This window comes from Globicephala melas, chromosome 1 (assembly GCF_963455315.2).
Source record: "Globicephala melas chromosome 1, mGloMel1.2, whole genome shotgun sequence".
Lineage (NCBI taxonomy): Eukaryota > Metazoa > Chordata > Mammalia > Artiodactyla > Delphinidae > Globicephala > Globicephala melas.
In genome coordinates this window covers 115829977-115848068 of record NC_083314.1, presented here as the reverse complement: position 1 = coordinate 115848068, position 18092 = coordinate 115829977, and positions in this window count along the sequence as shown.

Below are 18092 nucleotides of genomic sequence, written 5' to 3'. Positions count from 1 at the left end.
CAAACAAAGTTCAAGAATATTTATAGGAATAGAAACAAGGTAAAATTCACAATGGCTGGTAAACAATCAAAGATTATAAGAAATGCAGAGAAGCAGAAAAGCATTATTCATAATAAAAAGAATAATCAAATAAAACCAACCAAAGGAGACACTGATGTGAGAATTAGCAGAAAATACTAAACAGATAACAGAATACAGAATAACTGTATTCTATTAGTTCAAGAAGTTAAATAAAGATATAAAAATATTAACAACAACAACAAACAAATCAGACTTCTAGAGGTAAAAACTCTGTCTGAGATGAAAAATACACTGTATGGGATTAAAGGCAGATTGCTGAGAAAAGATGTGACTTGAAGACATAGTAAAAGAAATGATCCAAAATGAAACACAGAGAAAGAATTAAAAAAATAATAATAAAGCATCAGTGAAACGTGGGATAACTACAAGTGGTCAACTATATATATTAGAGTCCCCAGAGGGAGTGGAGGCAAAACATATTTGAAGAATTAATGGCTAAATATTTCCAAATTGCAGGAAAATTATAAACTCACAGATCTGAGAAGCTCAACAAAGTTCAAGCACAAAAATATGTAGGGAAAAAAAACCCACATTAAGACACATCGTAAACAAATTGCTTAAAATCTGTGATAAAAAGAAAATCTTAAAAGAAGATAGAAAAAAAAAGTTACAGAGATTTAAAGATAAGGATAACAACAGCTTTCTTGTCAGAAACAATGCAAGCTAAATGCCAATGGAGCAACAACTTTAAAGTATTGAATTAATTTTTTGTTTTGTTAAATGTCAACTTAGAATTCTTTATTTAGCAAAAGTATTTTTCAAAAAATGAAGATAAAGGCATTTTTAGACATATAAAAGCTGAAAATTTTCATCACCAGCAGATCTGTGCTATAATACTATATGTATGAATATGTAACTGAATAAATTTAATTAACTTTGGTGATGTAACAGGAAAAATACAAATGTCAGAATTTCAGGGTTGGCAGTTAAGAGGTGACCAAAGAATGGATAAGACCATAATACTGTATTTGTCAATGTACAAAGAAAAAAATATTATGTATAATTTAGAAAAAAGAAATAAATATGGGGCTATATTATTTATAGATGCAAAAAAATTAATTTTAGCTGTACTAAAAATGGTTGTGTAACTATATTGGGACAAGGAAGGAGGGGAAGAGTGAACAGAAGCAAAATTTTCATCTATTATAGCAGGAAATTAAAAGATCTGAAATTGATAGTCTAAGAAAAGATCTATGGAAGTATTATTGGGCTGGCCAAAAAGTTCTTTTGGGTTCTTCCTAAGATGGTAGGGAAAACCCGAACGAACTTTTTGGCCAACCCTATATTTTCACTGTTGTTTCCCCAGTAGAGTAATAGTACGGAAAAAGATATTGGTTGAGAATTAGGGATTGTAAGCTCTTTCGTTTGTACAGGTAATTTTTGTTTTGCACAATAGTGTGGTATTCTAAAAATGAGCATGCAAGCTGAAATCACACAAAGCTATTTTAATAATGGGGAAAATTACAATATTCCATGACCTTTAAAAATTTTATCAAACATTAGAAACTCTTATACTGTCCTTTATCAGTGGATTGGGAAGTGAAAATATAGTAAAACTAATATTTACTTAGTATGCTGTAATTTAATTATTAATAAAGGTTGACAATTAAAATGTTTTACTTCTTTGTAAAAGTGTTATTAAAAGTTGTGCACAGTGCTTGCCTTCATGTAACTTATAAAGCAAGGAACTTTTTAATGTCTTGACCAACTGTCATGTTCTTTTCTAAGTTTGGATTCTGTCCCAACATTTTATCCTATGTGCTTCCTTTTTGTTTTTTTTTTAAACATTTTTTTGATGAGGATCATTTTAAAAGTCTTTATTGAATTTGTTACAATATTGTTTCTGTTTTATCCTTTGTTTTTTGGCTGTGAGGCATGTGGGATCTTAGCTTTCAAAATCCCTGCTCCCCGAACTCACAGCCCGCACCAAGAAGTCTTAACCACTGGACCGCCAGGGAAGTCCCACTATGTGCTTTCAATGTCATGAAACATCTTTAAGAGTTCTTTAATATGAAGTTTTTGCTCAAGTTACTTACTCTGGAACATTTTTCCTTTATATCAAAATCATTTTTCTCATTTATGTCAATAAATTCACCTTCTCTAAGTTCCCCTGGCTATGTATCTTGAGTTTTTGAAATGGCAGTGCTGTCAACATGATCAGCTATATCTTCTATAACCTGGTTTACATTCAATTTTAATTTTACTGTGGGCATTATCACTTTTTGGTTCTTCACTGCATGTTCATCTTTTTGCCCAATTCCTTCTTTCAAACCACTATATTTGTTTGTATTATGTCATGTGGGTTTATCACAGGGAGACAAGAAACAACACATCTAAAGGCTTTACTGTATATACGTGAACTGGATAAACAGATAAGCAGTGATGAATCACTGACTTTGAAAGAAGTAACATGAATTGTCACTGATCATAATGTGCATCTGTTGCTTGTGTAGCAATTTGTGGACTAAAGAGCCAGCAGTGGGCTTCCCTGGTGGCGCAGTGGTTGAGAGTCCACCTGCCAATGCAGGGGACACGTGTTCATGCCCTGGTCCGGGAAGATCCCACATGCCGCGGAGCGGCTAGGCCGTGAGCCATGGCTGCTGAGTCTGCGGGTCCGGAGCCTGTGCTCCGCAACGGGAGAGGCCACAACAGTGAGAGGCCCGCGTACCGCAAAATAAATAAATAAATAAATAAAGAGCCAGCAGCCCACTTTGTATTTTATGGAATTAGTCTTAGTTGATATATTATGGTACCTGAAATTTGAATCATGCTGTTGAGGCTTTATTTACATAAATACAGTTACTGAAATTTGTGTATTCTGGAACTGAGCAAAGTGAGAGCTGCCTTTTTTTTTCTGTTCCCATACAAGGTTATCAAAATATTATTGACTATGTTTCCTATGCTGCACATTACATCCCCATGACTTATTTATTTTATAACTGGTAGTTTGTACCTCTTATTCCCCTTCCCCTATTTCGCCCATTCCCCCAGCCCCTGCCCTCTGGCATCAGTCTGTTCTCTGTACCTTTGTGTCTCTTTCTGTTTTATGTTTGTTTGCTTGTATATATATATGTCAATGGAAGAGAATATATATATATAGTCCACATATAAATGAAATCATACAGTATTTGTCTTTCTCTGTCTGACTTATTTCATTTAGCATAATACCCTCTATGTCCATTCATGTTGTTACAAATGGTAATATTTTATTCTTTTTTAAGGCTGAGTAATATCGCATTGTATATGTATACCACATGTTCTTTATCATTCATCTATTGATAGACTCTTGGGTTGTATCTATATTATATCTATTGTAAATAATGCTGCAATGAATATTGAGGTGCATATATTTTTTCAAATTAGTGTTTTCTTCAGGTAAATATCCAGAAGTGAAATTTCTGGATCATATGGTGGTTCTATTTTTAATTTTTGAGAAACTTCCGTACTGTTTGCCATAGTGCCTGCACCAATTTACAAACAGTGTAGTAGGGTTCCCTTTTCTCCACAATCTCACCAACACTTGTTATTTCTTGTCTTTTTGGTAGTAGCCCTTCTAACGGGTGTGAGGTAATATCTAATTGTGATTTTGATTTGCATTACCCTGATGATTAGTGATGTTGAGTTTCTTTTCATGTACCTGTTGGCCATCTGCATGTCTTCTTTGGAAAAATGTCTATTCTGGTCTTCTACCCTTTTTTAATCAGATTGTTTATTTTTGGAGATTTGAGTTGTATGAGTTCTTTATATATTTTGGATATTAACCTCTTACAGGACATATCATTTGCAAGTATCTTCTCCCATTCAGTAGGTTGCCTTTTTGTTTTGCTGATGGTTTTCTTTACTGTGTAAAATCTTTTTAGTTTGATGTAGTCCCATTTGTTTATTTTTGCTTTTGTTTTCCTTACCTGAAGAGACAGACACAAAAAAATATTGCTACAATTTATGTCAAAAGGTGTACTGGCCATGTAAGAGTTTTATGGTTTCAGGTTTTAAATTTAAGTCTTTAATCAATCTTGATTTTATTTTTGTATATGGTGTAAAAAGGTGGTCTAGGGGGCTTCCCTGGTGGCGCAGTTGAGAGTCCGCCTGCCAATGCAGGGGACATGGGTTCGTGCCCGGGTCTGGGAAGATCCCACATGCTGCGGAGCGGCTAGGCCCGTGAGCCATGGCCACTGAGCCTGCGCATCCGGAGCCTGTGCTCCACAGCGGGGGAGGCCACAACAGTGAGAGGCCAGCGAACTGCAAAAAAAAAAAAAAAAAAAAAAAGGTGGTCTAGTTTCTTTTGTGTGCCCAGTTTTCCCAACACCATTTATTGAAGAGACTGTCTTTCTCCATTACAAATTCTTGCCTGCTTTGTCATAGATTGACCATACAAGCGTGCAATTATTTCTGGGCTCCCTATTCTGTTCCATTGACCTATGGATCTGGTTTTGTGCCAGTACATTAATTATTATAGCTTGTAGTATAGCTTGAAATCAGGAAGTGTGATACTTCCAGCTATGTTCTTCCTTTTCAAGATTGCTTTGGCTATCCAGGGTCTTTTTTGGTTCAGTACAAATTTTAAGATTATTTGTTCCTGCTCTGTGAAAAATGCCATGGGTATTTTGATAGGGATTGCATTGAATCTGTAGATTGCTTTGGGTAGTATAAACACTTTAACAATATTAATACTTCCAATCCAGGAACATGGTGTATCTTTACAATTATTTCTGTCATCTTCAATTTCTTTCATCAATGTTTTATAGTTTTCAGAGTACAGGCCTTTCACTTCTTTGGTTAAATTTATTCCTCGGTGTTCTTTTTGATGCAATTGGAAATGGGATTGTTTTCTTAATTTAATTTTTCTTAATTGTTTTCTTTCTTATGGTGTGTTATTGGTATATAGTTATACAACATTTTGTATATTAATTTTGTGTCCTGCATCTTTACTGAATTCATTTATTAGTTCTAATAGTTTTTTTTTGGTGGAGTCTTTAGGTTTTCTATATATAGTATGTCATTTGCAAATAGTGACTTTTTTTTTACTTCTTTCTTTCTAATTAGGATACATAAGGTTGCCTTTGATTACATGTGTATTAATTGTCTTTTTCTTTAGTTGTATATTTATTCATTTATTTTCACCTGTTTATTATCTGTTTTATTGCAATATAATTGACATTCAGCACTATATAAGTTTAAAGGGTAGAGCATAACAACTTGACTTACATATATTGTGAAATGATTACCACAATAATTTTAGTTAACATCTATCATGATTATTTTCTTTAATTTCTATGAGGGAAATACTTTCCCTGTTTTACCAATGTTTACCTAGAACATCAGAAACATATAGAATCTCAGTAAATAGCTGTGAATTAATAAAAAAAAATAAATAAATTCTGTGTTTTCAAGAGGAGAGTTACCTCTTGGCTTGTGTGAATCCATTTGGAGTCATTGTAATACATTGGTTAAGAGTGTGGCTCTTACAGATAAATTAATAGAATTAAAATAAAATTCTGGATGAAAATCCCAGCTCTGCCATTTACTAGCCATATAGTCTCTGGTAAATCTTTTAAATACACTGTGCCTCAGTTTCCTCATCTATAAATATGAATATTAAATAAGTTAATGTACACAAAACAATTTGACAATTCCAAATAATAATCACTGTACAAATGGTAGCTATCATATTTGAGGAGACTAGGTTTTTGAAGCAACAGTACTATATGCAAATACCAATAGATAGAGTCATTATCTATTTCCATGTGTAAAATGGCTACTGGAAAATGATGAAGATACTAAGAAAACTCAAGTTGAGGTATATATATATATATATATATGTATATATATATATATGCAAAAATAACTAGATGTATTTGTTGAATATGGTACATTTTAAATGCCTTCCTAAAAACTGGAATGACAATGAACTTAAAAACTATCATGCTTGTATCTTTTTTATAAATATTTTCATGGGAAAGTTGTGATTTATTTTATTCTTTGCTAACAGAAGTTTTTTTCTAGAGCTTCCTGTTGAATAACTAAGTAAGTAACAGTGAGTGTGTCTTATATTTCTTTTCTTTCTTTTTTTCCTAAAGAGAAAGAAATAAATGTCAGGCTTCAGTTTTAATTAAGCAATTAACAAAATGTAATATAGAAAAGACAAGAAAAAAGGTTCAATTGTGTAATTTAATTTTAACTGAATGAAATAAGTTAGGGAAGATTAGCTGTTGTTTCATGAGTCTTTTCATAGGGCAGAAAATGGATTTTGACAGCAGAGACAGGGGTAACACTGAGTCTAATTCCATTTAATTAGCAATGTCCAAACTTTCTCAACAGAAAAGCAATATTCTTATTAAATAATACCAAAAGTGCAATGGATTTTGGCCCAGAGTAATGCAGATGTGACCTCTACAAATAAACATTTCCCAAGAGTGGATGCTGCATGCATCCAAAAGGGTATGTTCAAAATAAAAAAAAAGTAATTACATCACTTCCAGTTACTCCGGGACAAGAGCAGTAACATAGAGTCCCCCACCACACCACAGATAAAATAATAAATTCTTTAACAAGATTAAACAGATTTTAACACTTAGCCATCCTATGGCCATAACCAGCTGTCTATTTATCATTTGTATTTGTAAGTAAACTTTTTGTTGAAATATAACTTACAGATTAGCAGTGTACAAATCACTGGATTTTTACAAAGTTAACACACATAGTAAGGAATGCTAAATTCAAGAAATAGAACAAAGTTGCCCTGCCCAGTCAATATTGCTCCCTTCACAAGTGCATCTGCTATTCTGACTTCTTACGCCATAAATTGCTTCTATTGTTTTTAATTTACGTAAATTAGATCATACAGCATGTATTCTTTTGCGTCTACATACTTTGCTCAAGATTTTGTTTAGGAGATTCCTCCACATTATTGCATGAATTCAAAATGATGCATTGCCATATTCTATTGTATTTATGTATCCATAATATATGTATTAATTTAAATATTGATGGACATTTTGATGATTTCCAGTTTTGTATACTGTTAGGAATAGTATGGCTATGAAAATTCTTGTGCAAAACTCTTTTGTAAACTAATGGATTTCTGTTGGATATATACTTAGGAGTAGAACCACTAGTTATGCATATATGCAGCTTTCTTTGATACTTCTGGAGTTTTCCAATGTAGTTATAATAACTTACACTTCTACTAGCAGTGTATGTGAGTTCAGTTGTTTGACAGTCTAGTCAACACTTAGAATGGGTGTCTTTCATTTTAGCCATTCTATTAGGTGTATAAATTATGGTTTTAATTTATATTTTTCTGATGACTAATAAAGGTGAGCAGATTTTCATGTTTACTGGCCGTATGGATATTCTTTTTTGAAAAATTTCTGTTTTAAGTCTCAACTGTTTTTTATGAGGTTATCTTCCACTTTTTTATTGATTTGCAGAAGTTCTTCATTCTAGAGTAAATAATTATGTGTACTCTTAAAAAGCAAAATCTTTGTATACCCAAGGTCACAAAGATGTTCTCCTTTGTTTCTTCCTGACATCTTTATCATTTGACTTTTTATATTGGGATCTATATACATGAAATTGATTTTTGTACATAGTGTGACAGAAAGTAGGTAAACATTAATCTTCTTTTTCCCTATGGAAACTCCATGGTAATCTCAGAAAATTCTAGTAAATTCTCTGATTCTAAAAGACAGAGCCACACCCTTTAGGGAATACTACTAAGAGTAGAATCCAAATAAACTAGGAAAGTAGACTTGGGGATAAGGGAGAAAGAAGTTTTAGATAACTGAGGGAAGGGGAACAGTTAGTGGTCCTGAGAAGAATTATCTCAGAAAGTATCTTAAGAGAAAAATGCAAGGTACAAGGGGGAAAGCACTGTTTTATAGTGCAAGACCTATAGATCTATGAACCACAGCATTGGAACCAGAGATCCTTCTTGACCCAAGTCTCACAAATGAGATTACACAGTGGTTATATATTTATTTTTATTGCTCTAAGACCATCTAACATGAGTTTACCCTCTTAAACTTTTAGGTGTACAATATGGTACTGTTAACTATAAACATGATGTTGTACAGCAGATCTCTAAGACTTATTCATCTTGTGTAACTGAAATTTCATACCTGTTGAATAGCAACTCCCCGTTCCCCCTTTCCCCCAGACCCGGCAACCACCATTCTACTCTGTTTCTATGAGTATGACTATTTTAGCTATTCGAGGTTATTTTTTGAAACCTTCATAGTAAGAAAAGAGGGTGCCATAGAGGTTGAAAAGTTTTCTTGGCTTATTCCCTGGCCGATGCCCTCCAACTACCCAGAAATTTATTCTTATTAGTCCAGGAAAACCCTTCTTATTTAAACATAGATGATGACAGCAACAACGAAAATGTTTACAATAAGGCTCAAAAATATTAGAATAAATTTTAAAATGGACTGAATAACAGTCTTTCAGTTACTGATAACATACAAGGCAACAAATGGAAATAAACCAAATATTTCAAAATAAGCTTTAAAAAAGGAAATATAATTTAAGGTTTGAAAGAACAACATAAATGAGAAATAGAAAAGTGGGCATGTCACTTAAACTTTCTGTTCTCAGCTTCATCTAAATAATGAAAATAACAATTAGAACTATATTATGGGATTATTGTGAAAATAGATGATAAGATAATACATCATCAATTTATCCTGTTTTTCTCTTAAGTGGACCATTCCCATTACCATATAAACATGCCGTTAATTTCTCCTCTCTCAAAAAAAAAAAACAAAAAAACAAAAACTTACTCCATTTTCTGACCAGCTAAGGCTCTATTTCCTTAGTTGCAAAACTCTCAGGTTAGTCTCCAGTTCCTTTCCTTCTATCTTAAACTTACATCAATTAGGCTTCAAATTTCAGCACTCTATCAAAGATGTGCTTATCAAAGTCACAAATAGAATCCACACTGCTGATACCGTGAACAATTCTCAGACTTTATCTTGATCTATTACAGCATTTGACAAAGTTGATACTTGTTCCCCTATTTTTTACTTCAGGACATCACACTCACCTGAATTCTTTCCTGTATCACTATCACTCTTCAATTTCTTTTTTTTTTGATCCCTCTTCTTCTCCCCATTCTCTTAATATTGGAACACCTCAAGATCAAGTTTTGTTCTTTCTATCCTCTGCCTACACACTTTCCCTTGTAAATCTCATAGTTTCATGACTTGAGATACCATCAGTTTGCCAGTGACTCCCAGATGTATATCTACTGTTAATATCTTCAGAACTGTCCTCCAAACTACAGACTCATATATCCAACTGCCTACTTACAACTTTACCTGGATAGCCAACAGACATTCCAAATCCATCACATCCAAAACTGAACATCTGCTCTATTGACACCAGCTTTACCTACAGTTTTCCCCATCTTAATTACTGGAAACTCTTTCACTTGTTCAGGAAAAAAAAAAAAAAAATCTTGTCTTCCTTTATTTCTATTTTTACTTACATCTTACAACCAATTTGCTGAGAAGGCTAATGGCTCTACCTTCAAAATAAATCTAGCACATGACTAGGTCTCACTACATACACTCCTATCATCTCAACTGAGACACCAATGTCTCCAGCCTGGAATATTGTAAGAGCCCCCTGGGTGGTTTTCCTGTCTTTACCTTTTCTACCTACAATCGAATCTCAACTCAGAAGCCACACTAATGCTTTTAAAACATGAGTCAGTTCTGTCACTTCTCAGGACCCCCAAATAGCTCCTCATTTCACTGACAGCAAAAGCCACAGCTCTGGCTTGTCTGATTCCATCTCTTCTTGCTTTCTCTAGTTCTGGAAGAGTATGGTTGTAAAATAAAGAAGAAAGCAATGTTAAGGTACACTATTATAATCACGTAGGTACCTGATATTCATAAATAAAAACTCATACAATATTGCATTTAAAAAATCCCGTTAGGGCTTTCCTGGTGGTGCAGTGGTTGAGAGTCCGCCTGCCGATGCAGGGGACACAGGTTCGTGCCCCGGTCTGGGAAGATCCCACGTGCCGCGGAGCGGCTGGGCCTGTGAGCCATGGCCACTGAGCCTGCGCGTCCGGAGCCTGTGCTCCACAGTGGGAGAGGCCACAACAGTGAGAGGCCCGCATACCGCAAAAAAAAAAAAAAAAAAAAAAAAAAAAAAAAAAAAAAATCCCATTAGCTCTCATTTATATCAGGATAGTTTATTGAATAGGTAAATGTTTGAATAATAGCTTGCCTTTTTCTTTTTCTCTTATGCTAATTGTATCATAATATCTTTGGCAATTTGGGGGTCAATTTTAGCCTCCAAATAATTAGAAAGAAACTCAAAGTTTAAGACTGTCAAGTATATAAAGTCTAGGTAGTTTAGGTTTCTGGTCATAGCATATTTGAAGTGTATCACTGATATAACAGAATGAGAAAACTCTTAAGGCAAAGGGCTTATACTAATATTATTCTTTTTTCTTTCTCCCTTCTCTTCCTTGTAGCCCTTGTGAATTGGAATAAGAGTTAGGGACTTTGAAAATTCCGCTAATGATATAGTTACAAAAGCCTCTTCTTCCAAGTCAGGTTTAACACTTAATATAAAATACTTCCTTGGCATTTTGAATGCTGTGTACCCATAAAACTTTACCAAAATTCTACCTCCGAAACATTTTTTTTTTCATAATTTATATTATCTCAGAACCCTAAACACTATGTCCAACATACACAATCATCAGCAGGGTCTAAAAAGTATCCCCAAATCACTTTTAATAGACAAAGGGAACAAGTCAAATGATGGAAGACAATTTCTTAGAATAACATTTCTTTTCTTCCCCTTTCTTGACCTGACTCTGGCCAGGTTTATATCTAACAACTTATATTTACTAATTTTCCTCCATTGCTCCATATGTTTTAACGCTAGAGATCTGGAGTAGCCCACTAAAATTAAAGCAGACATTTAAAATGACGATCTTTTGTTTTACAGAAATAAAAATCCCTTCCTTTACTGCTTTTGCTCAGCCAGGGGTGAAATAAAATATCTCAAAAGCCAGCTCCAAGCTTCTTGGTTTTCAAAAATGGAAAGAACATTGTCAGTTAATTTCCTTAAAATTCTCCATGCTTTATATACCACAGAAAGTCTTAAAGTACCCCAAGGTTACATAGGTTTCAGTTTGAAAAACAATTATAGAGGAATTACAAATATCATTTGAACATATAATTCATTTTTTTCTGTGCAACTTTTAAATTGTCAATATTGTGTATTGCTTCTTCCTTAACACATCAAATGTTTCTATACTTTTAAGAGCTATTTACTAACATAATGTTAAAAATTGCATCTTTCATTTCATTAACATTAATAATTATAATAAGATTAGTTCACACTTATAGCACTAAATGTTCTAAGGACTGTTCTCATGCTAAATTTATTCTTTTTTCTTTTTTTAATGGTAAAACTCTTTACAACTGTAATCCCCCATTTTGCTACATTTCCAGTTATCTGGATAGTATTTTTCTTCCCCTTTCCTTTCCCTTCTTCACCTCCCTCTCCTCTTCCTCCTCCTTCTTCTTTGATTAAATTTTTGCCTTCAAGTTATATGTGTTGTGAGTAGAGGGGTGGTCACATATGCTACTTTATAGGAAGTAAAATTTAGTATAATCGTGTGTTTTACTATCTTGCACTGAATATCATGACCTCAAAATTGTTAGAAATGTAAATAATATAATTCAAAATTTTAAAGTTAGAGAGCATTATATAATTGATTTCATAAATTTTAAAGAATGTGTTTAATAAAGAAAAAATTGTATGCTTTTTGAGTCAGCTTCTTCTTTCAAAGGACTGTTTATTTTGAATAAAGTAGAATGGTTTAAAATTGAAGGATGAAACTAATTCTGCTGATATATTTTTATTTTATTATTATTTATTTTTCATCAACAGAACTATCTTTATTCTTCAATTTTAAACCATTCCCTATTCAATTTTATATTAAAATTAGTACTGCTGATTTACTGTTTTATGTTTTATATCTGAAATATCTTCACCCATGTCCACTACCCTTTTGTTAAATATTGTACCTGAGTTTTGGGAGTAGGTCTCATATTGTAGCATTAAAAAAATCTTTTAAGAAATATATGAAAAATTAATGTCTTCTATAATATGCCTTACCTAATCATTTTTAATAATTTAGGGTCTTCATATCTTCTAGTTTTGTCTATTTTGTATGGTAATATGCATTGTATAAGTATTTCAATTGATACAGGCATTTTAAGATGTTATACCTATTGTCATAATATTCTCTAGTTTTATTTATTTGTTTTCCCCATACTTTATTATCACTTTCTATACTTTGTTTTTATATAGATTACAGGTTTCTTTTTTTTGTTTGTTTTTGTTTTTGCGGTACGTGGGCCTCTTACTGTTGTGGCCTCTCCCATTGCAGAGCACAGGCTCCAGACGCGCAGGCTCAGCGGCCATGGCTCATGGGCCTAGCCGCTGTGCGGCATGTGGGATCTTCCCGGACCAGGGCATGAACCCGTGTCCCCTGCATCGGCAGGTGGACTCTCAACCACTGTGCCACCAGGGAAGCCCTACAGGTTTCGTTTTGATATTTTATAGTTATTTGGTAGCAGATAACCAAAAGTAAGAACTAAAAATATTTTTTTATACTTTTAATTTCTCTTTTTCCTTTCATGTCAACTTTTCATACTTTGTAAATGTAATCTGGGGTTATAGAGTAAGATTTTTATTCATAAAAATTAATCACAAAAATTTTTATTGGCTTACATTTTGTTACCATATTAACAACATTTTATACTTAACTCTATTTCTTTAACTGAAAGCAATGCTGCCACACTTTCCTTTACTTTTATAGAAAAAAATTACCTGATCTTGAGTTTTTATTTTTCTTCTTCTTCCCATTAGCTGAAATATATCTTCAAAAAACTTTTTTTCAGTAAGGGGATAGAAGCAATGTGTTTTATGGATTCTCAATTATTTGAGATTATCTTCCTGTTTCATTACTCTAGGAACAACATCATGATTGTATATTTGAGTTTATCCCTTGATTTTCTGTAGAAAATAATTGATTTACTTTAAATATTCTTAATCTCCCAAGAGAACTCTAAAATTAAGATTTTTGCTTCTGTATATATAACATTTGTCTTTTCCTTTTGCTTGGATATATTTAGAATACTTTTCTTTGTACTTTAAAGTCGAAATAGTTATCTGATAATATCTAAATAAGAATTTGATTTACTTATTTTGACAATTGACACTAATTAAGTGACACTAATTGAAATTTCAGAAAAGTTTTTTTTTTAACATTTTATTGGATTATAATTGCTTTACAATGGTGTGTTAGTTTCTGCTACATAACAAAGTGAATCAGCTATACATATACATATATCCCCATATCTCTTCCCTCTTGCGTCTCCCTCCCTCCCACTCTCCCTATCCCACCCCTCTAGTTGGTCACAAAGCACTGAGCTGATCTCCCTGTGCTATGCGGCTGCTTCCCACTAGATATTGGTTTTACATTTGGTAGTGTATATATGTCCATGCCACCCTCTCACTTTGTCCCAGGTTACCCTTCCCCCTCCCCATGTCCTCAAGTCCATTCTCTAGTACGTCTGCATTCAGAAAAGTTTTATCTCATGAAAGTTTTCTCTAATAATTTAATTCTTTCAGTATTGCTTCCCTTAGTTTTATTCTGATTTCTTCTTCAGGAACATTAGTTTTCACAGACTGGAGTTATTTAGTCAATTCTTCCTTTTCTAATCTATTACCTTTTTTCTATTATTTTCATATTTTTCTTCTCCTTCCTATATATTGGGAGGTGTGAAATCACAATTTTGGTAAGATCATTTCCACACACCTCAAATATGCAGTTGAATTTTTATTGGACTTCTGGATCCTTTCACTGGATTTTTTTATTGTTGCTGTTGTCAGCCTAATTCAGTATAATTTTAAATAGTATTTTTTTCCTTTCTTTAAGCCTATAAAGACATTTCTTTCATTGAATTTGAAAAGTGCAGAATACAAAAGATGTTTTCTAAAAATTGTTATTTAAAACACATAGAAACATGAAAATTTCTTTACGTATTCTGGATAACATTTGATTACTGTGTCCAACAGAAATATTTATAGAAGACTTTTTTTATTTGTATATGAAGAAAATGAGATCTATCTAAATTCAGCATGTTTCTATAGAATATATTATGCTTGCATTATCACCCTTTTGCCCTTCTTCCTCTCATGTTTGCACTTTCCTCTGGCTCTCTTTGTCTCTTTCCTCCTACAGTGGTTCAGTCAGACCTAAAGTCAAATTCCAACTTAATCACTCGTTAGTTTTAGTTTCCTCAGTCCCCTCACCTGTACAATGAAGATACTATTCTTCCTATCTTTAGTGTAACTGTGACAATGACAATAGAATGAAAGTGGCTAGAACATTGCCTGAGATAGTGTACCCTCAAGAGTTAAAAAAAAATTAAACCACACAGGAATCGAAATTAATAATATTAACAATTATTATTATGATTAAAATACATAACATTATTAATAAGGTTATTATTACTAAAATATATTTGCACTATACTATGCTTGTTAATCTTCAAACAGATGAATAAAGAAAATGGTTAATGGATAAAGGGTAAAGATAGTTAACCTTGTTTGGGTCAGAGGTTTTCATCAGTGGGAATTTGGAGTGGAGAGTCAGTATCTCTGATCAGTGACACTTATGTCTCAGTGAATAAGATTAAATCAAATCTTATTTAAGTGGTAGACCTTATTGCTCTACATAATCCAGAATATTAGTTATTGCTCCATCCACATCAATGTTGGAACTAGTGAATATTTGCACCACACGTTGATAATTGGTCCTCTTTTCACTATTTTCCAGCATATTTTTGTTCTAATATTTGATTCCATGGGTTTTTACTGTGCAACCTTTTAGGTATTACCAATTTCCTGTCACATTAACAAAAAAGTACCATTCTGAATTTTAATTATGTTTTCCTCTTCAGGGAAATATAATTGTCTCTGCAACATAGGCAAAATTTAGGTGTGTGAAAAACTATGATTTTCATCTAATTGGTCAATATTACACCAATATATCGGCTACTTAACTCCTACAAATACATTTATTTAATATAGAATACTCATTCAGGTACAACATTTGACACATTTTACAACTGAAAATATTTATCTATGGTTTTGACTATGGACAGCTAATATATAGCAACATATTCAGGTTTTTAAAAGAAAGAATGCCTTTGGAATTTATTTTTTGTAATGTCCACAATAAGCAACACCACCTTGCTTGATAGCACCCTCACTCAAATTATAGATGGTTTAGAGATTGAGCTTTCCTAATAGTGAAGTAATGCCACAATTTTCCATAGTTCCCATTATTATTTAAGATGACTTTTTACATGCTTTAATAAAAGATTTTTTTGAGTATTATTACTTGCAGTCAAAATCTTATGCATTTGTCATCATTGTAATTTTCCTTTCATTAAATTATATATCCACATTAAAATAATTTATATTATGACTAAATATCTCAAGAAGAAAAGGACAATGAGATATGATAAAGTATGTCTTCTCTTTTGCCTCTTTCTCTTAGTGAATCATAATGGTAATTATTCAGAAGGGAATTTAAGATAAATTATTATAGGACTATTCATTAATTTTTTTTTAGATAATTAGCAGAAATTCTGTCATCTTTATGAGAGGTTTTTGTGGCCATTATGAATTCAAGATGATAATGACATCCAAATGAAATACTTATTTTTGTAGGATTTAAAAGATTAAAGGTGGTATAATCATGTTTAATTGACTGTCTCTTGCCATGAAATATTAAGTAAAGGAAGATGTTATTTCTGAAATAGTATTTTATATAAGAAGAGTTGAGAAGACCAATGTGTCTCCAGGAAAAAAACATAAACACCTTCAAGAATTATATTCTATTTCCACCTCTAATATGAAGGGTAACCATTGATTAAATAAAATGTAACACTTGTTAAAGGCTTCTGAATTGTCTGTCTCCACCAGTGAGAATAAAAAATCAATAGGAATAAAGATCAACATTTTTAAAAATTTTAAAACCATTTGATCTTAAATCTGAATCAGAAATAACGGTATGAATTTATGGTTGGTTTCTTAGAAAAAATAACCAGCAAAATTGATCCTAGTTTTGTCCACTGAAAGGCTAGTCATGTAACAATGAGTACTCCCAGCACCTGTAATGTGGTCCCTTAATACAACTTTCAACAAAGGAACCAGGGATTCCTGGAGAAACAGGTCACCCCAGACTTGGGAGAATTCCATGAGTCTGAAAACTATTTTACCAAAAATGAAAGGGAGCTCTAGGGTCTTTTTAAAGAGTCCTAGAAGTTAACTTTAATAACAGAACAATTTAACCATCAAAAAGAGCAAAGACTGTAATGTATTTAAACATATCAAATATGTTTAAACTCCTAAATTTAAAATGATACTGAAAGGAAAAAATAATACTTTACCTTGGGTTCCCTGTCTCAGGAAATCAACTCATTATTCTGCAAACACAAATATAGGGTATGAACCAAGCATCTCACCTATCTTTCCTAAACAAACTTCTTTTCATGAAAACAGGCTAATTGATAGGAAAAGTTTTTCTTTACAAAAGAATTCTATAAAATGCAGACATAATGAAATAATCAAAACATTACCATTTTATAACAACAAATAAATTAATGGATTCGAGGCAACAATCATCAATGACTGCTAAAACCATGAAGAAAGTCCAGTGGGGAATTTTATAATGAATGGATTAAGCTGAAAACATTTGAATCACTGATCAGTATGAACACTGTTGAAAGACAATATGTCTCCCAGCATAATGCAACAAGAAGTATACAGTATCAATTATAAATTAGATATGGAAAAAAAGGAGGAAGGGGAACAGGCACTTTTGATTCTTTTGTTCATGACCGTATCCCCACACATATAATTATACCTGACACATAATAGACACTGAATAATTATTTATTGAAAAAAATGGAAGGATGGATGGTAAATGATTGATTAACTGAATGTAGACAGAGGGCAATGTTAGAACTATAAACACAAAGTCATTTACTTTTTGTCATGGATGACTTTATGCAAGTCACAACATCTTACATCAAGCAAATAAAAAAAATATTTCAGAATAAATGTGTAAATAAAAGGGCTAAATAGAGAGTTTGTTAATCTCTCATGTACTTCTTTTGTTTGTTCTTTAGACGTAGTCCTAATTCAATGAAATTGATAAAGGATTCATTTTATTTACTTAAAATTTTTTATTATTAATACCTTTTAACATATTGAAGTATTACAGATATATATTATGCACATTTTCCTTCTCCCCATCGGGGATCTCATATTGACGTCTTAGAGAAACCTACTTGTCCCCAGAGCATTCCCATTTTCAGTATTTTGTTGAAGATCCCCTACAGTAAATTGCGAAGTTGCTCAAAGTTGACTCCAGGCATTGTAAGAAGCCTACACCTTCCAAGAGACTTGGTAAAATCTAAAAACTCCATATCTCCTGAAGGAAAACCACATCAGACATATTATTCTGTGTTATTGTGGGGTTTGTTCTAATTCAACTTGAGGTCAAAAAGTATGTATCATGTCCCAAACACTTGCTATTATTTTTCTCTAATATTAATTCTAGACCCAATGTAAGTAAAATTAGATTGATTAATATAATTGAAGTAACATAAAATTTGACATATTTTATGTGCAATACATATTGCATTATTATATGGTTCTAGGTCACATTTGCATACAGCCATAATCTTTGATGATTCTTTTGCTGGAACACTGACATAATTTTAGAATTTAGAATTTAGAAATAATTTTAGAATTTAGAAATAATTTTAGAATTAAAGTGATTGTTTCATCGTACCACATTGCAGACCTATACTTAATTTTCATGATTCATATTTACTATAATATTGTCTTGCTTATGATATGTTTACATTGGAAAAGATTAAAATCAACATTTCAAT